The 27,261-nt window shown below is 43.4% G+C and overlaps 1 pseudogene; it reads left to right on the forward strand.

The window, feature by feature from the left end:
- Window positions 1–712: 712 nt before the first annotated feature.
- The window catches only part of LOC115143927 (semaphorin-4G-like), a 70,181-nt pseudogene continuing 43,632 nt past the window's right edge, over window positions 713–27,261 (forward strand).

Genomic DNA, 27,261 nt, shown 5'->3' on the forward strand with positions numbered 1-27,261 from the left:
ATTTTTTACATTTGGACCCTGATATCACTTCAACTCCCATGGTCCCCCAACTGGTGGTGCTAAGTCGATGTGAGTGCAGGAGTGCATCTTTATTATGATAAAGTAAGTTTCCTGTATAACCTGTGTGAAATTAATTTGTTGCCACACACACGCACGCATAAAACATTTATTATATTAATTTTAATATACAATCGTAGGAAGCTATTAGAATTGTATATAGGCTTTCCACATCAGGTGCACATTAAGTCACACCAATTCAAATATCATGTTTTTTTAACTAGGCAAGTCAGTTAAGAACAAATGATTGGTTACAATGGCGGTCTACCCCTGTCAAACCCTAACCTGGGTGTGCCACCCTATGGGACTCCCAATCACAGCCGGTTGTGATACAGCCTGGAATCAAACCAGGGTCTGTAGTGACGCCTCTAGCACTGAGATGCAGTGTCTTAGATTGCTGCGCCACTCGGAAACCAACATTTCAACCTATGTGTAGGGACACATCTGACCAATGAGTTGCATGTTACCATGTCAGAAGTAGCAAGGATATGAGCATAGAGATAATTGTTTACAATGGCAAGAAGGGATTGATTAACATTCTAATTTGAAACCATTTGCGAATGTATTGAGAAAGCGAGAGAGCGTGAGCGCGACACCGGTGTGGGGACTAGAATAGACATATGCATGCGCAATATGCTGGTTTGACAGAGCAGAGGCTGGCATATGCGCGCTGGACTGCGCACCACTCCAACACCACGCGGGGACTCACAAATAATTATTCTATAGAAGAGTATTCTCTAGTTTCGTAGAACATTTGCAAGGTAAGGTTTACAACATTGTAACTACAGTAGACTAACTGTACTGTACCCTACTGTACAGTGCTCTGTATTCTATTTCGTTCAGTTTACCTATTCAGTCTTGAATGGGGTGTGAGTTATATGACAAATCGCAGGCAGGTGAAGGTGTGTGAGAAAGCGCTTTAAGTATTTTTAAAATGCTGCAGTGTTCGTCAGACACGTAACATTGTGGAAATGTGTATTGCGTCGCGGTGGTGTATTAGGCTAAATAGGATCATTTATTTCAGACAGAGCACATTGCATGGTTATTATCGGTAGGCTACTCTGAAAATGGGTAATAATAACATAAGACAACGCTTGCGCGCGTGGCAGAATGATCCGAAGTTATGTTGCGATGTGTACAATTAGGTGCTGGGATGCAAATGAAGCCCATGACGGTTTTGTCTGATCTCGGTCATAATGTAAAATATTTATCCTACAAACTTGCTATGATATTGAGAGCATATATAGCACTCGAGTTTACTTATCTATAAGCAACATTTTCCTGGCCATATACAGTGCATTGCTGTTGAAGTTTTCTGATAGGCAAAGCCATATAGGTCAATTTATGTTCACTAGAACAAGCAATGGTGAGGCAAAATATTTCAACTTGGTTTCAGAGCATGTCCTATTATTCTAGTCTAATCCAAGATACTCCATTTAGTATGATATGTTACGTTTCTATGATATCTGACACTTCATATGGTATGTAATAATGCATTTGTGGATCCATCATATATTTTGTATGATAAGTTACGAATTACAATTTGTATATCTTACAAATTGCAATTCGTACAATATGTTATGAATTGCAATTCGTCCATATGTTCACAAATTTGCTAAACGTACAATATGTTATGAATTTGCGAAATGTAAATGTACTCCCTGTTCATCAACAACACCGTGAAAAAGCACGACTCCAACACCATCATTAAGTTTGCTGACGACAAAACAGTGGTAGCCCTGATCACCGACAACAATGCGACAGCCTATAGGGAGGAGGTCAGAGACCTGGCAGTGTGGTGCCTGGACAGCAACCTCTGCCTCAATGTGAGCAAGACAAAGGAGATGATCGTGAAGTTAGGTGAATGATTAGCTAAAATTGTTCAGGTTAGGGGAAGGTTAGCTAACATACTAGGTAATTGCAAAGTAGCTAAAAAGTAGGGAAAAGTATCAAAGTTGCTAATTATCTAAAATGCTAAAGTTGTCCATGATGAGATTCGAACACACAACCTTTGGTTTGCTAGATGTTCCCATCAACTGCACCCTTGCTGTGTGTTTGTGTGTGTGTTTAGGACTGGTAACAAATTGATTTCACACTGGAAACTGCCTTTGGTGCTCTCTTCAAGTATTAGTGGACTGAGCAAGGCCTTTATATTAGATTACTTTATTAGTCATTATTCATGACATGAGCCTTTGGAATACAGGTACATTCCGAAGAGGACAACTCACCAGTCCAGCCAGGGGCGCGACTTTGGTTTTAGAAGTGGAGGGGACATAACCTCGCAGGGGGATCTGGGGGTCCTGCCTCAGATTTGTTTTGGGTCATCGAAAGCTAATTTCCTAGTTTCTATACAATCTACAGTACCAGTCAAAAGTTTGAACACACCAACTCATTCAACAGTTTCTTTATTTGTACTATTTTCTACATTGTAGAATAATAGTGAACACATCAAACTATGAAATAACACATATGGAATCATGTAGTAACCAAAAAAGTGTTTGAGATTCTTCAAAGTAGCCACCCTTTACCTTGATGACAGCTTTGCACACTCTTGGCATTCTCTCAACCAGCTTCATGGGGTAGTCACCTGGAATGCATTTCAATTAACAGGTGTGCCTTGTTAAAAGTTAATTTGTGGAATTTCTTTCCTTAATGCGTTTGAGCCAATGAGTTGTGTTGTGACAAAGCAGGGATGGTATACAGAAGATTGGCAAAAGACCAAGTCCATATTATGGCAAGAACTGGTCAAATAAGCAAATAGAAATGACAGTCCATCATTGCTTTAGACATAAAGTCAGTCAATCCGGAAAATTGTAACAGACACACCTCAACATCAACTGTTCAGAAGAGACTGCGTAAATCAGGCCTTCATGGTCGATTTTCTGCAAATAAACCGCTACTAAAGAACAGCAGTAAGAAGAGACTTGCTTGGACCAAGAAACACCAGCAATGGACATTAGAATGGTGGAAATCTGTCCTTTGGTCTGATGAGTCCAAATTTGAGATTTTTGGTACCAACCACCTTGACTTTGTGAGAGTAGGTGAATGGATGATCTCCGCATGTGTGGTTCCCACCGAGAAGCATGGAGGAGGAGGTGTGATGCGGTGGGGGTGCTTTGCTGGTGACACTGTCAGTGATTTATTTAGAATTCAAGGCACACTTAACCAGCATGGCTACCACAGCATTCTGCAGCAATACGCCATCCCATCTGGTTTGCGCTTAGTGGAACTATAATTTGTTTTTCAACAGGAAAATGACCCACCACACCCCCAGGCTGTGTATGGGCTATTTGACCAAGAAGGAGATTGATGGAGTGCTGCATCAGATGACCTGGCCTGCACAATCACCCGACCTCAACTGAATTCAAATGGTTTGGGATGAGTTGGACAGCAGAGTGAAGGAAAAGCAGCCAACATGTGCTCAGCATATGTGTGAAATCCTTCAAGACTGTTGGAAAAGCATTCCAGGTGAAGCAGGTTGAGAGAATGCCAAGAGTGTGCAAAGCTGTCATCAAGGCAAAGGGTGTCTTCTTTGAAGAATCTAAAATATCTTTTGATTTGTTTAACACTATTTTGGTTACGACATGATTTCATGTGTTATTTCATCGTTTTGATGTCTTCACTATTATTCTACAATGTAGAAAACAGTAAAAATAAAGAAAAACCCATGAATGTGTCCAAAAGTTTGGCTGGTACTGTAATATTACCCCTTTGGGGACATTTTGGGTGAACTTTTATTGTAAAAAGAATATAATGTTTCTAAATACTTCTACATGAATGTGGATGCTACCATGATTATGGATAATCATCTATGAATCATGAATAATGATGAGTGAGAAAGTTAGATGCACAAATATCATATCCCCCAAAAATGCTAACCTCCCCTGTTATTGTAGTGGTAAGAAGTTAGTTTTAGGGGTATGAAATTTGTGCATCTAACTTTCTCTCTTATCATTAGTCATGATTCATTCAGGATTATCCGTAATCATGGTATCATCCATATTAATATAGAAAATGTTTAACACTTCTACTCAGATTTACAATAAAAGTGACTCCAAAATGACATAATACATTATTTACCATTCATTTCTATTGGGCACAAAATAATCTGAAACGCATCCAAAACACATCCAAAACAAATAGATTCAACCAATTTGTAGTCACAAGCTTGATGTAGTCAATGCCTGCTATGAACGGAGATCTTAACTACTTTAATACACATACAAGTTAATTTATCCCAATACTTTTGCTCTCCTAAAATGGGGGGAATATGTACAAAAAGGGCTATAATTTTTAAACGGTTCCCTCGATATCGATTAAAATACTCTCAAATTAATGCTCAGGGTCTGCACTTTAATTTCACAATCATTGTTTGATTTCAAATCCTCACTTTTGGACTAAAAAGCCAAAAGAAAAAAATGCTTAATTGACCCAATAATTACAGAGGGCAATGTAATTCATATCATAGGCCTAATAGTACTGTAGAGCTCTTTTTAATTGCACACAACATAGCTGGATTGCCACTTCCTTCCCCTAGAGATCCACCACCCTGCAGAGCCCCAACCCAACACATCCCACTCAGCTTTAAGATCTTAGTGCAACATTCATTATTGGTTTCAGGTGTGTTAGGCCAAGGCCAGAGTGATAACCAAGAGTATGGCAGACCCCCAGTGCCAGGACTTAGCAGCCCAGCAGCTAGGGATTGTAAGCTTGCTAGCTAACGTTAGAACTAGCCAAAAGTTGGCTAATGGTCCATCAACTGCCGAAAACTAGCCAAGTTACTTTACTTCTGTTGAAACAGGACAAAACAAAGGCTACAAAACATGTCCATACACACAACAGCTGTTAGATACTGTTACCTTACAGAAAACTAGAGGCTATAGCTAAACTGGCTGTGGTAGCTAATTGCTAGCTAGTTAATTCACTTCAGACAGAACTTCAGTCGAGAGGGGATGAAACATGTGTAACTGACACGTTTCATGTCAGTTATACTACTAACTCAGCACTGGGAATAAATCAATTTTTCTGTTAAATCAAACAGCAGTTACCTTGCCAGCTACGTCAGTCAAATGAAGAGTAGCCAGTTTCTGGTCTGCATGCTTTTACAACGCTGATAAAAAGCACCACACACACAGACCACAGCTGTCTCTGTTGGCACGTTCTGTGGTGTCCGCGTGGTTTGAAATCCAGCCTGTTGATTCGCCAAACAGCCTACCCAATAGCTCAGAGGCATCCGCATGGTCCTAAAGCACACCGATGCCGCTTTTTGTATCACAGTGCAGTGAAACTGTGGGGGACCAAAATGCATTTTCAGAATGTGGGGGGGATCATGTCCCCCCGTCCCCAGTGAAAGTTGCGGCCGAGTCCAGCAAATATGCATGGTGACAACTTAGAGCTGGGACAAACTGATGCTGCAGTATATGGAAGCTTTCCTTTGTTACAATATAAGGCACATAATCCCCACGCAATTTATAGGTCAAGTTCAAATGTACAGTGAATGTCTTCCCGAAGGTCTTGCTAATTTCTACCTGTCCTGATGGAGTGAAGCAATAAGGCCAGAGGAGGTGTGGTATATGGCCAATATACCACTGCTAAGGGCTGTTCAAATCAAATCAAATGTTATTTGTCACATACACATGGTTAGCAGATGTTAATGCGAGTGTAGCGAAATGCTTGTGCTTCTAGTTCCGACAATGCAGTAATAACCAACAAGTAACCTAACTAACAATTCCAAAACTACTGTCTTATACACAGTGTAAGGGGATAAAGAATATGTACATAAGGATATATGAATGAGTGATGGTACAGGGTAGCATACAGTAGATGGTATCGAGTACAGTATATACATATGAGATGAGTATGTAAACAAAGTGGCATAGTTAAAGTGGCTAGTGATACATGTATTACATAAGGATGCAGTCGATGATATAGAGTACAGTATATACGTATGCATATGAGATGAATAATGTAGGGTAAGTAACATTATATAAGGTAGCATTGTTTAAAGTGGCTAGTGATATATTTACATCATTTCCCATCAATTCCCATTATTAAAGTGGCTGGAGTTGAGTCAGTGTCAATGTCAGTGTGTTGGCAGCAGCCACTCAATGTTAGTGGTGGCTGTTTAACAGTCTGATGGCCTTGAGATAGAAGCTGTTTTTCAGTCTCTCGGTCCCAGCTTTGATGCACCTGTACTGACCTCGCCTTCTGGATGATAGCGGGGTGAACAAGCAGTGGCTCGGGTGGTTGTTGTCCTTGATGATCTTTATGGCCTTCCTGTAACATCGGGTGGTGTAGGTGTCCTGGAGGGCAGGTAGTTTGCCCCCGGTGATGCGTTGTGCAGACCTCACTACCCTCTGGAGAGCCTTACGGTTGTGGGCGGAGCAGTTGCCGTACCAGGCGGTGATACAGCCCGCCAGGATGCTCTCGATTGTGCATCTATAGAAGTTTGTGAGTGCTTTTGGTGACAAGCCGAATTTCTTCAGCCTCCTGAGGTTGAAGAGGCGCTGCTGCGCCTTCTTCACGACGCTGTCTGTGTGAGTGGACCAATTCAGTTTGTCTGTGATGTGTATGCCGAGGAACTTAAAACTTGCTACCCTCTCCACTACTGTTCCATCGATGTGGATAAGGGGGTGTTCCCTCTGCTGTTTCCTGAAGTCCACAATCATCTCCTTAGTTTTGTTGACGTTGAGTGTGAGGTTATTTTCCTGACACCACACTCCGAGGGCCCTCACCTCCTCCCTGTAGGCCGTCTCGTCGTTGTTGGTAATCAAGCCTACCACTGTTGTGTCGTCCGCAAACTTGATGATTGAGTTGAGGCGTGCGTGGCCACGCAGTCGTGGGTGAACAGGGACTACAGGAGAGGGCTCAGAACGCACCCTGTGGGGCCCCGTGTTGAGGATCAGCGGGGAGGAGATGTTGTTGCCTACCCTCACCACCTGGGGGCGGCCCGTCAGGAAGTCCAGTACCCAGTTGCACAGGGCGGGTCGAGACCCAGGGTCTCGAGCTTGATGACGAGCTTGGAGGGTACTATGGTGTTGAATGCCGAGCTGTAGTCGATGAACAGCATTCTCACATTGGTATTCCTCTTGTCCAGATGGGTTAGGGCAGTGTGCAGTGTGGTTGAGATTGCATCGTCTGTGGACCTATTTGGGCGGTAAGCAAATTGGAGTGGGTCTAGGGTGTCAGGTAGGGTGGAGGTGATATGGTCCTTGACTAGTCTCTCAAAGCACTTCATGATGACGGAAGTGAGTGCTACGGGGCGGTAGTCGTTTAGCTCAGTTACCTTAGCTTTCTTGGGAACAGGAACAATGGTGGCCCTCTTGAAGCATGTGGGAACAGCAGACTGGTATAGGGATTGATTGAATATGTCCGTAAACACACCGGCCAGCTGGTCTGCGCATGCTCTGAGGGCGCGGCTGAGGATGCCGTCTGGGCCTGCAGCCTTGCGAGGGTTAACATGTTTAAATGTCTTACTCACCTCGGCTGCAGTGAAGGAGAGACCGCATGTTTTCGTTGCAGGCCGTGTCAGTGGCACTGTATTGTCCTCAAAGCGAGCAAAAAAATTGCGAAGGGAAAACCGGCCACCTCTTTCCTCCATTCCATTGGCCAATTGATAATAAGATGGATGACCTCCAAATCACAGATTTGCTAACAACGGGACTCTCGTAACTACAATATTGTCAGCTATTCTGGAGCATGGCTTTCAAGAAGATACCCCCCATGGCTATCCAACTGTATGGATTCTCCATTCACTAAGCGGACAGTGGAGTCAGGGAAATCGAGAGGGGATTTGCCTCTTCATCACCAACAAATGATGTGCTGACTCAAGCTCAGTCGAGATCTCAATCCCATTGTTCACGTGTTGGAATACCTGATCGTCAAATGCCAACCCTTTTACCTCCCGAGGGAGTTTTCAGCTGTTATCGTGACTGGTATTTACAAGCAGAAGCTCAAACAGGAAGTACCCGTGACTCGCTCCATTGAGAAATGGACATCAGATCCAGAGATTATGCTACAGGACTGCTTTTCTAGCGCTGATCGGAATATTTTCAAAACTCCGAAAATATCGGCGAGTTAACCACCTCCGTTACCGGCTTCATTAGGAAATACATTGGCGACGTTGTCCCCACAGTGAAAGTTCTCTGCTTCTCCAATAAAAAGCCCTGGTTAACACTGAGGTTCAAGGACAGGGCTACCGCACACAGGGCTATCGTAGACAACTCTGAGGCTATGGCTGAGGACAGGAACAAGAATTTCCACTACGACATCTGCAGTCATTAAACAAGCAAAATGATAATATAGGAATAAGGTAGTAGCATATGACACAGGTTCCGAAGCCTGCCGCATGTGGCAGGGTCTACAGTCATTACGGATTACAAAGGAAGACCCAGTCGTGATCTGCCTAACGATGCCTCTCTACCAGATGAACTCAATGCATTTTATGCATGCTTCGACAATAACAAAACCAACACTAATGCCGACCTAGAGGACTGGGTGATCTTGGTCTCCGAGGCAGACATGAGTAAGGCCTTTAATCAGGCCAACACTCGTAAGGCCGCGGAGCCGGACGGTATCCCAGGGTGCTTTCTCAGAGCATGTGCAGAGTAGCTGGTAGGCATATTCATGGTCATTTTCAACCTTTCCTTGTCCCAGTCTGTAATCCCCATGTCTTAAGTAGAAGTTCATTATTCCTGTTCCCAAGAACTCTACCGCTTCTTGCCACAATGACTACCGCCCTGTTGCACTCACGTTTCAAATTGTTTTATTTTATTTCACCTTTAATTAGCAGGTAGGCCAGTTGAGAACAAGTTACCAAAATAAAGCAAAGCAGTGCGACACAACACAGATTTACACATGGAATAAACAAATGTACAGTCAATAACACAATAGAAAAGTGTATATACAGTGTGTGCAAATGAAGTAAGATTAGAGGGCCAATAAATAGGCCATAGTGGCAAAATAATTTCAATTTATTAATTAAACACGGTTTAATAAATGTGCAGAAGTAATAAATGTAATAAATGTGCAGAAGATGAATGTGCAAGTAGAGATACTGGGGTGCAAAGGAGCAAAACAATAAATGACATGGGAATGAGGTAGTTGGGTGTGCTCTTTACAGATGGGCTATGTACAGGTACAATGATCTGTAAGCTTCTCTGACAGCTGATGCTTAAAGTTAGTGAGGGAGATATGAGTCTCCAGCTTCAGTGATTTTTGCAGTTCGTTCCAGTGATTGGCAGCAGAGAACTGGAAGGAAAGGTAGCCAAACGAGGAGTTGGCATTGGGGGTGACCAGTGAAATATACCTGCTGGAGCGCGTGCTATGGGTGGGTGCTGCTATGGTAACCAGTGAGCTGAGATAAGGTGGGGCTTAACCTAGCAAAGACTTCTAGATGACCTGGAGCCAGTGGGTTTGGCAACGAATATGAAGCGAGGGCCAGCCAACGAGAGCATACAGGTTGCAGTGGTGGGTGGTATATGGGGCTTTGGTGACAAAACTTGATGGCACTGTGATAGCAAATTGGATGCAGTCTAAGTAGAGTGTTGGAGGCTATTTTGTAAATGACATTGCCGAAGTCAAGGATCGGTAGGATAGTCAGTTTCACAAGGGTATGTTTGGCAGCATGAGTGAAGGATGCTTTGTTGCGAAATAGGAAGCCGATTCTAGATTTAATTTTGGATTGGAGATGTTTAATGCGAGTCTGGAAGGAGAGTTTACAGTCTAACCAGACACCTAGGTATTTGTAGTTGTCCACATATTCTAGGTCAGAACCGTCCAGAGTAGTGATGCTAGACGGGCGGGCGGGTGCGGGCAGCGATCGGTTGAAGAGCATGCATTTAGTTTTACTTGCATTTAAAAGCATTTGGAGGCCACGGAAGGAGAGTTGTATGGCATTGAAGCTCGTCTGAAGGTTTCAAAAGTCCAAAGAATGGCCATAAGTATACAGAATGGTGTCGTCTGCGTAGAGGTGGATCAGAGAATCACCAGCACCAAGAGCGACATAATTGATGTATACAGAGAAGAGAGTCGGCCCAAGAATTGAACCCTGTGGCACCCCCATAGAGACTGCCAGAGGTCCGGACAACAGGTCCTCCGATTTGACACAATGAACCTTGGTGAACCAGGCTAGGTAGTCATTTGAGAAACCAAGGCTGTTGAGACAGCCGATAAGAATGTGGTGATAGACAGAGTCAAAAGCCTTGGCCAGGTCGATGAACATGGCTGCATAGTGTTGTCTTTTATCAATGGCGGTTATGATATCGTTTAGGACCTTGAGCGTGACTGAGGTGCATCCATGACCAGCTCGGAAACCAGTTTGCCTAGTGGAGAAGGTATGGTGGGATTCGAAATGGCCGGGGATCTGTTTGTTAACTTGGCTTTTGAAGCCCTTGGAAAGGCCGGGTGGGATAGATATAGGTCTGTAACAGTTTGGGTCTAGAGTGTGTCCCCCTTTGAAGTGGGGGATAACCGCGGCAGCTTTCCAATCTTTGGTTATCTCAGATGATACGAAAGAGGTTGACAGGCTAGTAATTGGGTTTGCAACAATTGATGATTTTAGAAAGAGAGGGTCCAGATTGTCTAGCCCAGCTGATTTGTAGGGGTCCAGATTTTGCAGCTCTTTCAGAACATCAGCTATCTGGATTTGGGTGAAGGAGAAATGGGGGAGGCTTGGGCAAGTTTCTGTGGGGGGTGCAGAGCTGTTGACTGGGTTAGGGGTAGCCAGGTGGAAAGCCTGGCTAGCCGTAGAAAAATGCTTATTGAAATTCTCGATTATCGTAGATTTATCAGTGGTGACAGTGTTTTCTAGCTTCCTAGCAGTGGGCAGCTGGGAGGAGGTGCTCTTATTCTCCATGGACCTTACAGTGTCCCAGAACTTTTTGGAGTTTGTGCTACAGGATGCAAATTTTGGTTTGAAAAAGCTAGCCTTTGCTTTCCTAACTGACTGTGTATGCTGGTTCCTAACTTCCCTCAAAAGTTGCATATCGTGGGGGCTATTCAATGCTAATGCAGTACGCCACAGGATGTTTTTGTGCTGGTCAAGGGCAGTCAGGTCTGGAGTGAACCAAGGGCCTATATCTTTTCTTACTTCTACATTTTTTGAATGGGGCATGCTTATTTCAGATGGTGAGGAAAGCACTTTTAAAGAATAACCAGTCATCCTCTACTGACAGAATGAGGTCAATATCCTTCCAGGATACCCGGGCCGGGTCGATTAGAAAGGCCTGCTCGCTGAAGTGTTTTAGGGAGCGTTTGACAGTGATGAGGGGTGGTCTTTTGTCCGCAGACCTATTACAGATGCAGGCAATGAGGCAGTGATCACTGAGATCCTGGTTGAAGACAGCAGAGGTGTATTTAGAGGGCAGGTTGATCACAATGATATCTATGAGGGTGCCCTTGTTTAGGATTGTACCTGGTAGGTTCCATGATGATTTATGTGAGATTGAGGGCATCTAGTTTAGATTGTAGGACGGCCGGGGTGTTAAGCATATCCCAGTTTAGGTCACCTAACAGTACAAACTCTGAAGATAAATAGGGGGGAGATTAATTCACATGTAATGTCCAGGGCAGAGCTGTGGGCTGAGGGGGGTCTATAACAAGTGGCAACAGTGACAGACCTATTTCTGAAAAGGTGGATTTTTAAAAGTAGAAGCTCAAACTGCTTGGGCACAGACCTGGATAGCATGACAGAACTCTGCAGGCTGTCTCTGCAGTAGATTGCAACTCAACCCCTTTTGGCAGTTCTATCTTGGTGGAAAATGTTGTAGTTGATGATGGAAATTTCTGAATTTTTGGTGGCCTTCCTAAGCCAGGATTCAGACATGGCTAGGACATCAGGGTTTTGGAGGAGTGTGCTAAAGCAGTGAAAAAAACAAATGTAGGGAGGAGGCTTCTGATGTTAACATGCATGAAACCAAGGCTTTTACAGTTACAGAAGTCAACAAGTGCTTAGGGAATAGGAGTGGAACTGGGGGCTACAGGGCCTGGGTTAAGCTTTACATCACCAGAGGAACAGAGGAAGAGTAGGATAAGGGTACGGCTAAAGGCTATAAGAACTGGGCATCTGGTGTGTTGGGGACAAAGAATAAAAGAAGCAGATTTCTGGGCGTGGTGGAATAGATTCAAGGCATAATGTACAGACAAGGGTATGGTAGGATGTGAGTACAGTGGAGGTAAACCTATACATTGGGTGACGATGAGAGATGTTTCGTCTCTGGAGGAATCAGTTAACCTAGGTGAGGTCTCCGCATGTGTGTGGGGTGGGACGAAAGAGCTATTTAGCGGGACTGAGGGCTCTACAGTGAAATAAAACAACAAAAACTAGCTAAGACAGCAGTAGACAAGGCATATTGACATTAGAGAGAGGCATAAAGCAATCACCGGTGTTGAACAGGAGAGCTAAGACAACAATGGGTAAATGGCGATGAATGGGCAGAGTGGGTCAGTTAGGAACATACAGGACCTGAGTTCGAGAATGGGTCCGACAGGTAAACAAAATGAGGTACCGTGTTATTGAAACAGTCCAGGGGGCATCAGCTGTGTAGCTGAGTGATCATAGTCAAAAGAGCAGCAAAAGGTGAGTCAGGTTGCTGTTCAGTAGTCACTACTACGCTAGGCGAGCAGGGGACACAGCGTTCAGAAAAGCTAGCTGGCCGGGGCTAGTAGATGGTTCTTCGGCGATATCGTAACAGAATAGCCTGTGATCGGGTGATCACGTCGGCAGTCCAGTCGTGATGGATCGGCTGGGCTCCATGTAGACAATAAAGGGTCCAGGCCAATTGGCAAATGAGTTATTGTAGCCCTAGAATTAGCTGGTATGTGGGCCTAGCTTGAGGCTAGCTCAAGGCTAGCTGGTGCTTGCTTCGGGACAGAGGCATTAGCTAACAGTAGCCACTCGGTTACAGCTAGCTAGCTGCGATGATCCAGAGTAATGATCCGGTGTAATGATCCAGAGCGGCAGGAATCTGGTGATATGGTAGAGAGAAGCAGTTCGATATGCTCGGATATCGCGCTATGCAGACTGGACTGTTGTCCGAGCTAAGGCTGGCTGATGCCGGGGGGAAAAAGGCGAGGACTGCTAGCTGTGGCTAACAAAGAGTAGTAGCTAGTTAGCTGGCTAGCTTCTGATGGAAGTTCCAGTTATAAGGAAAATAAAAATAGCAGATCCATACCACATTGGGTGAGGCGGGTTGCAGGAAAGTATATTAAGTTCGTAGATAGAAAGCGAGATTAAGATATATATGAAAAAGACTGGCTATTTACATGGGATAAGACACGGGATAAGACAAAGACAGATATTACACGTCCTACTGCGCTGACAGCGTGGAACAAGATCTGTAATCATGAAGTGCTTTGCAAGGCTGGTTATGGCTCACATCAACTCCATCATCCCAGATACCCTAGACCCACTCCAATTTGCATACTGCTGCAATGGATCCATAGACGACATAATCTCAATTGCACTTCATACTGCCCTCACCCATCTAGATTAGAGAAATACCTATGTGAGAATGCAGTTCAGTGACTACATCTCAGCGTTCAACACCATTGTCCCCTCCAAGCTTGTCACCAAGCTTATGACCCAGGGATGGAACACCTCCCTCTGCAATTGGATCCTGGACTTCCTGACAGGCCGACCCCAGGTGGTGACAGTAGGCAACATCACCTCAGCCACACTGACCCTCAACACTGGGGGCCCCAAAGGGATTTGTGCATATTCCCCTTGCTGTACTCCCCGTTTACTCATGACTGCGTGGCCACTCCCCACTCCAACGCCATCATCAAGTCTGCTGATGACACAACAGTGGTAGACCTGGTCACCGGCGACAATGAGAAAGCCTACAGGAGCCTCAACGTCAACAAGGAGCTGATCGTGGACTACAGGCGAACGCGCTCCTATTCACATCAGCGGGGTTGCAGCGGAGTGGGCTTGAAAGCTTCAAGTTCCTCGGTTACAAATCACTAAGGTCTTAAAATTTAACACACACGCGCACAGTTGTCAAAAAGGCGCGACAGCGTCTCTTCCCCCTTGGGGAGTTGAAAAGGTTTGGCATGCACCCTCAGATCCTCAAAAGGTTCTATAGCTGTCCCATTGAGAGCCTTTTGACTGGCCGTATCACTGCTTGGTATGGCAACAGCACTGCCCCCAATTGCATGGCGCTACAGAGGGTGTTGTGGACATCCCAGTGCATCACTGGGGCTGAGCTCCCCGCCATCCAAGATCTTCACATCAGGTAGTGTGAAAGGAAGGCCCAGAAAATTGTTAGACTCCAGCCACCCAAGCCATAGACTGTTCTTTCTGCTTCCGCACGGCAAACAGTACCGGTGCATCAAGTCTGACACCAACAGGCTCCTGAACAACTTCTATCTCCAAGCCATAAGACTGCTAAATAGCTAACAAAATAACTAGACAGAATATTTGAGTTGACCCTTATAATTATTTGTATTTTTTTCTCTATGCATACACACAGCTGTTTATTCAAATGACTGGCACACAGCTCAGACACCCATGCATACCCCACAAGACATGCAACAAGTCCAGAACAGACTGGAAACCGGACAGTACTACACAGAGCCATGACAACATGGAACTCTATTCCACATCATGTGACTCATGCAAGCAATAAAATCAGATACAAAACAGATACAACTACACCTTATGGAACAACGTAGACTGTGAAGAGACACAAACACTCTCCCCATCTTGAAAGCAACAATTTGTAAGTCGCTCTGGATAAGAGCGTCTGCTAAATGACTTAAATGTAAATGTAAATCTTAGCTACCATTGCATCAATATGTTTTGACCATGACAGTTGCCAATCCAGGGTTATACCAAGCAGCTTAGTCTCCTCAACCTGCTCAATTTCCACATTATTCAGTAAAATATTTAGTTGCAGTTTAGGGTTTAGTGAATGATTTATCCCAAATAAAATGTTTTTAGTTTAAAAAATATTTAGTACTATCTTATTTCTAGCCACCAATTCTAAAACGGACTGCAGTTCTTTGTTAACTGTTGCAGTGATTTCACTTGATGTGGTAGCTGATGTGAATAATGTTGAGTCATCGGCATACTGTACATAGATGCATAAGCTGTACTCAGTGCCAGTGGCAGGTCATTAGGAAAGATTGAAAAAATTAAGGGGCCTAGACAACTGCCCTGGCGAATGCCTGACTCTACCTGGATTATGTTGGAGAGGCTAACGTCCCACCAGGCCAACATCCGGTGAAACTGCAGAGAGCTAACATTCTAAATACACCATTTGTTATAGTAAACATTCTTGTAAATACATGTATCTTACATCATTTAAAAGATGAACGTCTTATTAATCCAACCGCTGTGTCAGATTTCAAAAAGCCGAAAACGTGCTATTTTCTGAGGACGGCGCCACGCGCACACACAAGTATTACTAGCATTTTTCAACCAAGCATTAGCGTCATGAAAGTCAGAAATAACAATAAAATAAATTGCTTACCATTGAAGATCTTCCTCTGGTGGCAATGCCAAGTGTCCTAACTACACAGTGAATGTTCATTTTGTTTGATAAAATTCATTTTTATAGCCTAACACGAAACATTTGTAAACTGCTTGTGTCATAATATCCGTCTCATTCAACTTTGGACGATGCTTCGTGGTAATTACACACCCTAAACAAACGTTTATCCAGTCATGGTTGGTTTCATTGCAATCCTCTGGTTGTTACTAACACAACCATACTTGATGGTTCTTTTCCCGGGACGTATTGACCGAAACAAACCGATTTGAAGACACCAATCAATGACATCATTGCGCACCAATGGTAGGACCGGTCTATCATTGATTGACTGTATTCTGGACCAATGACCACTGATCATCTTGAAATCTAGCTTGGAAGATAGCCAATGAGCTGAGGTAAACGGCAATATGTAATGGTTATACGTTTGAAAAACAGCCTTTGTCGTAAACTCTGGCATTGCAAATCCTACTTGACGGAGCCACGGGTGTTGTGCATAGCAGTACATATTCAATAGCATTTTCAACAAGTTTCTATATTTAAAATATGGCGAATAAATCAGGAAAAGCTAAAACAAAGTCTAGGTATACAGATTTAACCCAAATTATAGAGGAAATAGATAGATATGTCGTCAGGCGTGTGAAGGACGGTGCCGGGTCATGGAACACAAAAAATGTCCCCATTCCAGCTGCTCTGAAGGACTACAACAAGAGCATGGGAGGTGTGGACCTGTCATATGCGCTGATAGGATACTACAATGTTCTCCACAAGACCATGAAATGGTACAAGACATTTTTTCATAATTTCATTGACATTGCTGTGGTGAATGCCTTCATCCTCCAGAAGGAAATGGCTGAGAGCTGTGGACAGCCCCCCATCTCACAGCTAGCCTTCAGGGAGCTGCTCATCCAGGAGCTTGCTAGCTACAGCAAGTCCACTGTAGAACCTTCTGTCCCCTCTACCTCTGTCCCTTCTGCTTCCTCCAACCAGTGGTGTTCAGATAGCCAGAACATGCAGGAGGAAAGCCTAGATTCATCTCTGCAGGCATGAATGTGCTCGGGGCAAAAAGGGCGACAGTAGGGAGACGTCGTTGTGCCCTTTGTCACAGGAAATGGAAGAACCCCATCACCAGCACCACCTGTTGAGTTAAAGTCGCCCAGAAAGCCTTTGCTTTACAGCAGAAAGAGAATGCAAAGGAGGCGATGACAGATGGGAAGGGGAGAAAGGAGAATGACCATTGGGAGATCCCGGTGCCACCAGCTGACCAGCAGCACAATATTGTGTAGAGGACTGAGGGTCTTCACAATATTGTAAATAGAAAATATGTAAATAGTTACCCTTGTTAATTGTTTGTATTATTATTTTATATATATATATATATATATATTGTGTTAGAATAGCATTTATGTATTTTGTATATAGATCTTTCCTTCAAAATGTATCACTGTACCAATTCGGCCACTTGGGTACATTTGGTTACATTTGTATGGGACAGCTGGGTGAGTTCATGCTCAATGTCATTTAGCTCGCTCATTTTTTAAGTTATCTGTCCAGAACTTTGCTCAGCTATTGTTGCCATCTTATGTTCTTCATTCAAATCAACCCCAGCATCCTATCTGTATGTTTGGCTGTTCGCGGTCATTTGAAAGAAAACGTATGTTTATTTCCTTGTATTTTCTTCTACCAGATCTATTGTGTTATAGTCTCCTACATTCAATTCACATTTCCACAATATTCAGGGTGTTTCCTTTCAAATGATACCAAGATTATGCATATCCTTGCCTCTGGGCCTGAGCTACAGGCAGTTAGATTAGGGTATGTCTTTAGGCGGAAATTGAGAAGAAGGGGGGGGGTACCCCAAAGAAGTTAAGAACACCTTCTGTGTTCTGTTAGACAGGTAACTCTCTATCCACAATATATCAGGGAATGTAAACCCATAACACATATGTTTTTCCAACAGCAGATTATGATTGATAATGTCAACAGCTGCACTGAAGTCGCACAAAACAGCTCTCACAAGCTTATTTTCGTCTTCATATATGGTACTGCTACTCTGTTTATCATATTTCCTGATGCCTAGTCCCCTTACCGCTATACATATCTACCTTTATCTCTCCAGTATCCCTGCACATTGTAAATATGGAATTGGAACAGACACTATATATATATATCTTATGTGTTTTTCTTATTTCTATTTCACGTGTTTTTTTACCCTACATGATTACAGAATTGTTGGGGTTAGAGCTTTAAAGAAAAGCATTTCACTGTACTTGTGCATGTGACATTACAACTTGAAACTCTGTATACAGTTCTTTAGACTTCTCCAGAATATAATATTCAGATTATTTTAGACACAATCCCCATTTCATGCTACTTTGCCTTGGTCCATTTGAAGTGTGCTTTCTCGGGGTGGATATGAATTTCATTCATCCATCCTCATTCATTGGATAAAGCTCTTCAGTTTCGGTTATTTCATACTTGCGTAACAAGTGTCCAACAGCAGTGATAGCCTAACTCTTTTCCCTCTGCTTTGTGGGTCACAAAATGTAGATCAACCCAATCACTTGAGAGAATAGATGAATACACACTATCGTAAAACTAAACAGCTCAAGTGAGAACAAGACTAGAGACACAGGCATAACTGTGGCTTTGATCAAGTCTAATCACAATCACCTGTGTCAGTTGGCCAAAATTACAGAGCAGCCAATCGGGAAACAGGAACACTTAACAGAACAATTAACAAAAGTACATACAACAGATGCGGCGATTAGTGCTGGTGTGATAGTATAGCCAGAGATGGATGATATAATTACAAGATGCTTGTGTCTCTGCCCTAAACAATGGGAGTCAAAAGTCCACAAAGACGGAAGGCAGGTGGGAGGTGGCGAGATCAGGTGGGAACATTCTACCTAATGAGAGGGCAGATACGCGTGAACAAGTCACAACTCAGATATAAAATATTTTTCTAAAAGTTGCCCGATTGACACTTGAGTCCACTTATATCAATCAGTACACTCGTAACAATAGAATCATTGCAAAACTTCAATGCGATCAAATAAGAATCACGTAGCAAATTATCAGTTACATTTTTTGTTGACCAAATCCGACACTCTCTCGTTGACCATACAAACCATTTCCTCACTTTGTGGAATTCTTTTCGTGGACAGATTCGGGGCGGAGTAAACCCTCTCGCTTCACCCCTTCCTCTCAAGTATAGCTATCTACAGGGTTCATACACATTTTGTCAGATGGAATTTCATGACTTTTCCATGACTTCTTCCTGACTTCTAAGCTGACATATGGAATTGTTTTAAAATGGTCATACCATGGATAATTTACCTATTTGATTTTAGGTCTCCTTTAGGTGTAATTTTTTGAATAAAAAATGTATTTGATAAAATATTGAATTTTACCTTTAATAACTACTATAGTAGAAACACATTGAATAACACATGAATAAATGGCAAAAAAGACAGTAAAACATTTATCATAAGGAATATGGTTTTGAAGGGTCTGTCCTATATGTAGGAGATATAAGAAAGCTCAGGAAATATGTATACAGTACCAATCAAAAGTTTGGACACACCTACTCATTCCAGGGTTTCTCTTTAGGCAGCAGGTAACCACTAGGCGGCAGGTATCCTAGTGGTTAGAGTGTTGGACTAGTAACCAACCGATAGGTTGCGAGATCGAATCCCAGAAAGGACAAGATAAAAAATGGTTGTTCTACCCCTGAACAAGGCAGTTATCCAACTGTTCCTAGGCTTTTATTGGAAATAAGAATTTGTTCTTAACTGACATGCCTAGTTAAATAAAGGTAAAAACACATTTAAAAAAAACTATTATCTACATTGTAGAATAATAGTGAAGACATCAAAACTAAAAAACAACACATATGCAATCATGTAATAACCAGAAAAGTGTTAATACAAGTCAAAATATATTTTATATTTGAGATACTTCAAAGTAGCCATCTTTTGTGCTGATGACAGCTTTGCACACTCTTGGCATTCTCTCAACCAGCTTCATGAGGTAGTCACCTGGAAAGCATTTCAATTAACAGGTGTGCCTTGTTAAAAGTTCATTTGTGGAATTTCTTTCTTTCTTAATGAGTTTGAGCCAATGAGTTGTGTTGTGACAAGGTAGGGGTGGTGTACAGAAGACAGCCCTATTTAATAAAAGACCAAGTCCATATTATGGCAAGAACAGCAAGAAACCACAGTCCATAATCCATCATTACTTTAAAGTCAGTCAATCCAAAAAAAAGTTAAACGTTTCTTCAATTGCAGTCGCAAAAACCATCAAGCGCTATGATGAAACTGGCGTTCATGAGGACCGCCACAGGAAAGGATGACCCAGAGTTACCTCTGCTGCAGAGGATAAGTTCATTATAGTTACCAGCCTCAGAAATTGCAGCCCAAATAAATGCTTCACAGAGTTCAAGTAACAGACACATTTCAACATCAACTGTTCAGAGGAGACTGCATGAATCAGGCCTTAATGGTCGAATTGCTGCAATGAAACCACTACTAAGGACACCAATAAGACGAAGAGACTTGCTTGGGCCAAGAAACATTAACAATGGACATTAGAACAGTGGAAATCTGTCCTTTGATCTGAGTCCAAATGTGAGATTTTTGGTTCCAACCGTCTTGTCTTTGTGAGACACAGAGAAGGCGAACGGATGATCTCCGCATGTGTGGTTCCCACCGTGAAGCATGGAGGAGGAGGTGTGATGCTGTGGGGGTGCCACTGTCAGTGATTTATTTAGAATTCAAGGCACACTTAACCAGCATGGCTACGACAGCATTCTGCAGCAATACGCCATCCCATCTGGTTTGCACTTAGTGGGACTATCATCTGTTTTTCTACAGAACAATGACCCAACACACCTCCAGGCTGTGTAAGGGCTATTTTACCAAGAAGGAGAGTGATGGAGTGCTGCATCAGATGACCTGGCCTCGACAATCACCCGACCTCAACCGAATTGAGATGGTTTGGGATGAGTTGGACAGCAGAGTCAAGGAAAAGCAGCCAACAAGTGCTCAGCATATGTGGGAACTCCTTCAAGACTGTTGGAAAAGCATTCCAGGTGAAGCTGATTGAAAGAATGCCAAGAGTGTGTAAAGCTGTCATCAAGGCAAAGGGTGGCTAGTTTGAAGAATCTCAAATCTAAAATATATTTTGATTTGTTTAACACTTTTTTTGTAAAAATAAAGAAAAACGCTTCTGATGCTGCAAACAGAAGTTGGCACATCGACAGTACCGATTTCACCATAGTCCTTTGGAGCTTGTGGGGGTCGTAGAGCAAAACAGAGATCACCATTGTGTTCGTGGGAGTCTCATCGTTTCATAGAGTGGGCAAACCGTTTGGATGCTTTAGACGTTTTGGTGAGAATACCTATTTTTTTCGGGATGTCTCATGGTCTGATAAATGTGGTGGTTTGAGATGCAGCCCATGCAAATGAATTGACAGATTTTGCTGGAGATTTTTTTGTTATGTTACTTAGCATCAATACACTCTAGGGGGTTAATATTTAATTTTGAAGAAAATCTAGAAACTCTACCAAATTAGGGGTATAGTAGAGAAAATGCTTATTTGCTGGGGTTTTAAGCTTTTAGTATTAGGTGATATTATCTTTTCATAGCTACAGTAAAGCAAGGATTATATGAGACACTTGGGTAATATGAGCGTATTCCTTGGCCATCTGTAGAAATGTCAGGCTGGATAATATCTTTCATATCATTATGTCTTGCCTGACAGATGGCCATATCAAGAGAGACTATAACTCCATTTTATATCTTTTCACATTCTGTAGGCCATCAATCAATATAACTGGGCTTTCTGAACAGGGAGGCAACTAAGGTAAATTTGTGGGAAACTAGTCAGAGACTCTCATGGGAAGTAGCCTACAACATCAGTGCTAAAAAAGTAACATGCAACTGAGCTTCTACAGATAAAACCCTTCAAAATATTTTCAGTCCATGTCAACAGTTAATGCATTTAAAATGTTTGAGCAAAAAATACATGTCAAAAGATGTTTTGGTCAGATTTGAGCAATTTTACCAAGCGTTTCAGAGGACATCCTTCTCGTGCTTTGTGTTCTACCCTTTCTAATTGTTCATGCGTGTTTTTATCCAGGCGTGACATGGCTCAGGCAGATGTGTTTATCTTTCCATGTGCAGTTTCCATGTTGTCGTCACGGTGATGACAGATAGGCGGTCATCGCCCGGGCCACATTCCACACGCAACACCATCGACCCAATATAGTGTCAGATGGGTGAGACGCTGGTGTGTTTACACTGTAGGTTAGGGAGGAGAACATGATTCATGTTAGAGGCCTTTGATCAGTGACAGAGCACAAGAGTGCGGCCAACCAGGCGGAGACTGATCCGATGGCATCGGGCCTAATCACTAGATTAGCCATCAGATAGCCTACCCTGCCAAGCCTAGCCCCCCAACACACACTGCTAATTAGGAAGTGGAGAAGTGGAACCATGTTCCAGAACATTAGAGAAAACAACAATTCTTCTTCATCATCAACTTTTGTAATTGGTGTTTTATGTAATGCATCTTGACTCATGGGGTGACCTATGGTGGAAACAGTGTGATTATGCAAAAATTCAAACAGGCTCAGGAAATGTGTACCTACACACGCGTGTACACACACACACACACTCATCTACAACGACGAGACGGCCTACAGGGAGGAGGTGAGGGCCCTCGGAGTGTGGTGTCAGGAAAATCCTGTCGGGCTGTATCACCGCGTGCTCCGCCCACAACCGTAAGGCTCTCCAGAGGGTAGTGAGGTCTGCACAACGCATCACCGGGTGCAAACTACCTGCCCTCCAGGACACCTACACCACCCGATGTCACAGGAAGGCCATGAAGATCATCAAGGACAACAACCACCCGAGCTACTGCCTGTGCACCCCGCTACAGGTGCATCAAAGCTGGGACCGAGAGAATGAAAAACAGCTTCTATCTCAAGGCCATCAGACTGTTAAACAGCCATCACTAACATTGAGTGGCTGCTACCAACATACTGACTCAACTCCAGCCACTTTAATAATGGAAAAATTGATGTAAAAATGTATCACTTGCCACTTGAAACAATGCCACTTAATATAATGTTTACATACCCTACATTCTCCATCTCATATGTATATATGTAACGGTTTTCTTGACTTGAAGGAGAGGCGGACCAAAGCGCAGCGTGGTGGTTATTCATGTTTAATTTATAAAGACACTATACATGAATAAACTAACAAGAACAAGAAACGTGAAAACCCAAAACAGTCCTATCTGGTGCAAACACAGAGACAGGAACAATCAACCACAAAACCCAACACCAAACAGGCTACCTAAATATGGTTCCCAATCAGAGACAATGACTAACACCTGCCTCTGATTGAGAACCATATCAGGCCAAACATAGAACTAGACAAACTAGACATGTAACATAGAATGCCCACTCAGATCACACCCTGACCAACCAAAACATAGAAACATACAAAGCAAACTATGGTCAGGGTGTGACAATATACTGTACTATATACCATCTACTGTATCTTGCCATCTTTATGTAATACATGTATCACTAGCTACTTTAAACAATGCCACTTTTATATGTTTACATACCCTACATTACTCATCTCATTACTCATCATACATTACATACCCTACATTACTCATAAATCCGGACCCCTACTAATCAGCCGGGCTAGACAATCTGGACCCTTTCTTTCTAAAATTATCTGCCGAAATTGTTGCCACCCCATATTACTAGCCTGTTCAACCTCTCTTTTGTGTCGTCTGAGATTCCCAAAGATTGGAAAGCAGCTGCGGTCATCCCCCTCTTCAAACCCCCTCCCCCTGAAAAGATTTAGATGCACTACTGTTCCACTGGAGGTCATATGTGGGAGCCCAGTCAAAACTGTTCCTCTGACAATGGAGGACACTCTTGACCCAAACTGCTACAGACCTATATCTATCCTACCCTACCTTTCTAAGGTCTTCGAAAGCCAAGTCAACAAACAGATTACTGACCATTTTGAATCTCACCATACCTTCTCTGCTATGCAATCTGGTTTCAGAGCTGGTCATAGGTGCATCTCAGCCACGCTCAAGGTCCTAAGCGATATCTTAACCGCCATCGATAAGAAACATTACTGTGCAGCCGTATTCATTGATCTGGCCAGGACTTTCGACTCTGTCAATCACCACATCCTCATCGGCAGACTCGACAGCCTTGGTTTCTCAGATGCTTGCCTCGCCTGGTTCACCAACTACTTCTCTGATAGAGTTCAGTGTGTCAAATCGGAGGGTCTGCTGTCCGGACCTCTGGCAGTCTCTATGGGGGTGCCACAGGGTTCAATTCTTGGACCGACTCTCTTCTCTGTATACATCAATGATGTCGCTCTTGCTGCTGGTGAGTCTCTGATCCACCTCTATGCAGACAACACTATTCTGTATACTTCTGGCCCTTCTTTGGACACTGTGTTAACAACCCTCCAGGCAAGCTTCAATGCCATACAACTCTCCTTCCGTGGCCTCCAATTGCTCTTAAATACAAGTAAAACTAAATGCATGCTCTTCAACCGATCGCTGCCTGCACCTGCCCGCCTGTCCAACATCACTACTCTGGACGGCTCTGACTTAGAATACGTGGACAACTACAAATACCTAGGTGTCTGGTTAGACTGTAAACTCTCCTTCCAGACCCACATCAAACATCTCCAATCCAAAGTTAAATCTAGAATTGGCTTCCTATTTTGCAACAAAGCATCCTTCGCTCATACTGCCAAACATACCCTTGTAAAGCTGACCATCCTACCAATCCTCGACTTCGGCGATGTCATTTACAAAGTGGCCTCCATTACCCTACTCAGCAAATTGGATGCAGTCTATCACAGTGCAATCTGTTTTGTCACCAAAGCCTCATATACTACCCACCATTGCGACCTGTACGCTCTCGTTGGCTGGCCCTCGCTTCATACTCGTCGCCAAACCCACTGGCTCCATGTCATCTACAAGACCCTGCTAGGTAAAGTCCCCCCTTATCTCAGCTCTCTGGTCATCATAGCATCACCCTCTCTGGTCACCCCCAAAACAAATTATTTCTTTGGCCGCCTCTCCTTCCAGTTCTCTGCTGCCAATGACTGGAACGAACTACAAAAATCTCTGAAACTGGAAATAATTATCTCCCTCACTAGCTTTAAGCACCAACTGTCAGAGCAGCTCACAGATTACTGCACCTATACATAGCCCACCTATAATTTAGCCCAAACAACTACCTCTTTCCCTACTGTATTTATTTATTTTATTTATTTATTTTGCTCCTTTGCACCCCATTATTTGTATTTCTACTTTGCACATTCTTCCACTGCAAATCTACCATTCCAGTGTTTTACTTGCTATATTGTATTTACTTTGCCACCATGGCCTTTTTTTGCCTTTACCTCCCTTATCTCACCTCATTTGCTCACATCGTATATAGACTTGTTTATACTGTATTATTGACTGTATGTTTGTTTTATTCCATGTGTAACTCTGTGTTGTTGTATGTGTCGAACTGCTTTGCTTTATCTTGGCCAGGTCGCAATTGTAAATGAGAACTTGTTCTCAACTTGCCTACCTGGTTAAATAAAGGTGAAATAAAAAATAAATAAAAAAATCTCATATGTATATACTGTACTCTATACCATCTACTGCATCTTGCCTATGCCGTTCGGCCATCACTCATTCATATATTTTTATGTACATATTCTTCATCCCTTTACACTTGTGTGTATAAGGTAGTTGTTGTGAAATTGTTAGGTCGTTACTCGTTGGTTATTACTGCATTGTCGGCACTAGAAGCACAAGCATTTCGCTACACTCTCATTAACATCTGCTAACCATGTGTATGTGACAAATAACATTTGATTTGATCTAAACAATGGCATCTACAGTGTGGGATACTATCTGTTTTTCTTCTTTGTCCTCTGTGCAGTGAGCCTTCCAACAGACAGAGGATGACCTAGAAGCCACCACTGCTGAGCCCAACAGAGGATAATATCACTTGTGTGTGTAAGCAACAAAGGTGTGTGACAGCGCACAGGGCTCCACCTGCACCCAGGTCAGCCTGGCAAACATGGGGGACCACGTCACACTTCTGCCCCCCTTCCTACAGCTGCTCCTCTGTAGCCTGTCAGGGGTATGGGGGTTCCCCTTCGGCCCTGTCCTTGACGTCACCCCCAGGACCACGGTGCTCTACCAAGGTAAGACCAGACCAAGGCTCCAGGTTGCGGTACACTAGACCAGGAGGTTGTCCTAGAAAAGTGACTACACCTGACCTAAAGAAAACTCTGGGACCGAGTTATAGGCTGTGGCATAGGAGTTTTTTCTGGTCAGGCCATATGGCCTGAAAAAAATCCTGGCTGTACTTATAGAATGTGTACGATATACTAGTATCCCACTCACTGTGCTGATTCAATACAAAGGCTGCTCCAACTCCCTCCTGTTCACTTTAAACAAGTGGCACAGTTTTGGAAGTTGGCCCCGAAGACAGCCACCCCCTACTTCCAGGGAGTTGTTAATCCTCTCTCTCAAGTCCTGTCCTAGTTCACTTAGTTCACCATGCAGCTCTAATGAAACAATAGAGAATAGACAGACGCTCTCATCGCCCATAAAAGAGGAACCCTCTACGGTGGAGCCCTGTCCAGTGGCTGTGTTGAAAATGAAGTAGTGCTGAATAGATGATTGTACGAAGAAGGGTTAGGGTACGTCATTTATACACATCAGTCGTCCCCCCCACACACACACACACTCCCCCATAGCAGCTCAGCCTCTCTTTCTCTATCTACTGCAGCAGAAGCTACTGCAGAGGGATCAGCCATCCCTGGCAGGCTCTTCAGACAACTATACTGTACCTGGCTGCTGTCAGCTCTCCAGTCCTCTCCACTCCTGTCTTGAGAGGAGAAATATTATTAACAGACGAGGGGAGTGACGAGAGCCGGGTGCTTCGCCTGCCTGCACTGTGGTGCAGTCACAAAACCAGACTATTGCAGTAGAAAGAGATAGTTAGAGATAAGAGATAGACAGGGTGTTTAAATGGGCATTTTACTCAAAAGTCTTTGCTAGCTATGTTGCTCCTCACCGGAGGTAGTATTAAAATCATGTATGATGTGTAATTCACATGCAATGCTTGAGCACAACAGAAAAATGACATGAAACCACTGAAATGTAGGATGTCACTGGGTTCCCCATTCAGGGAAATGGATTCCAGATAGTGTGATGCAGAAGTATCAGTGAGTTCCTATGGGAACCATGTTAATGTCATGTTCATTTTTGTTCAGAAAGCCTCTACTGCTAATTTGGAACACTCTTTTATTATAGAAGTGTGTGGCACAGAGTCGGTCTATCTTATTTTTCTCCTTATCCTTGTAAAATGAAGCCATTGACCTACATTCGGACTCCCATGGGTTGTGTGTGTGTGTGCGTTTGGGCGTGTGCATGCATGTATGATCTCTACTCACATTGAGAATCTGCACGGGCATGCACCCCCTGTCATTTTCCCTTAGGAGAAACATGCCCAAGTGCAGAACTGGAGAGTGCAGAGTAGCACGTCCTAGAGGAAAATGGCCACCGGGCACTTGACTGCACTGTGTATGGAAATAAGGGCTATGTGGGTGGTGCTGGTGGTGACACTGTGTTTGGTAGAGTCGGAGC

This window comes from Oncorhynchus nerka, linkage group LG16 (assembly GCF_034236695.1).
Source record: "Oncorhynchus nerka isolate Pitt River linkage group LG16, Oner_Uvic_2.0, whole genome shotgun sequence".
Lineage (NCBI taxonomy): Eukaryota > Metazoa > Chordata > Actinopteri > Salmoniformes > Salmonidae > Oncorhynchus > Oncorhynchus nerka.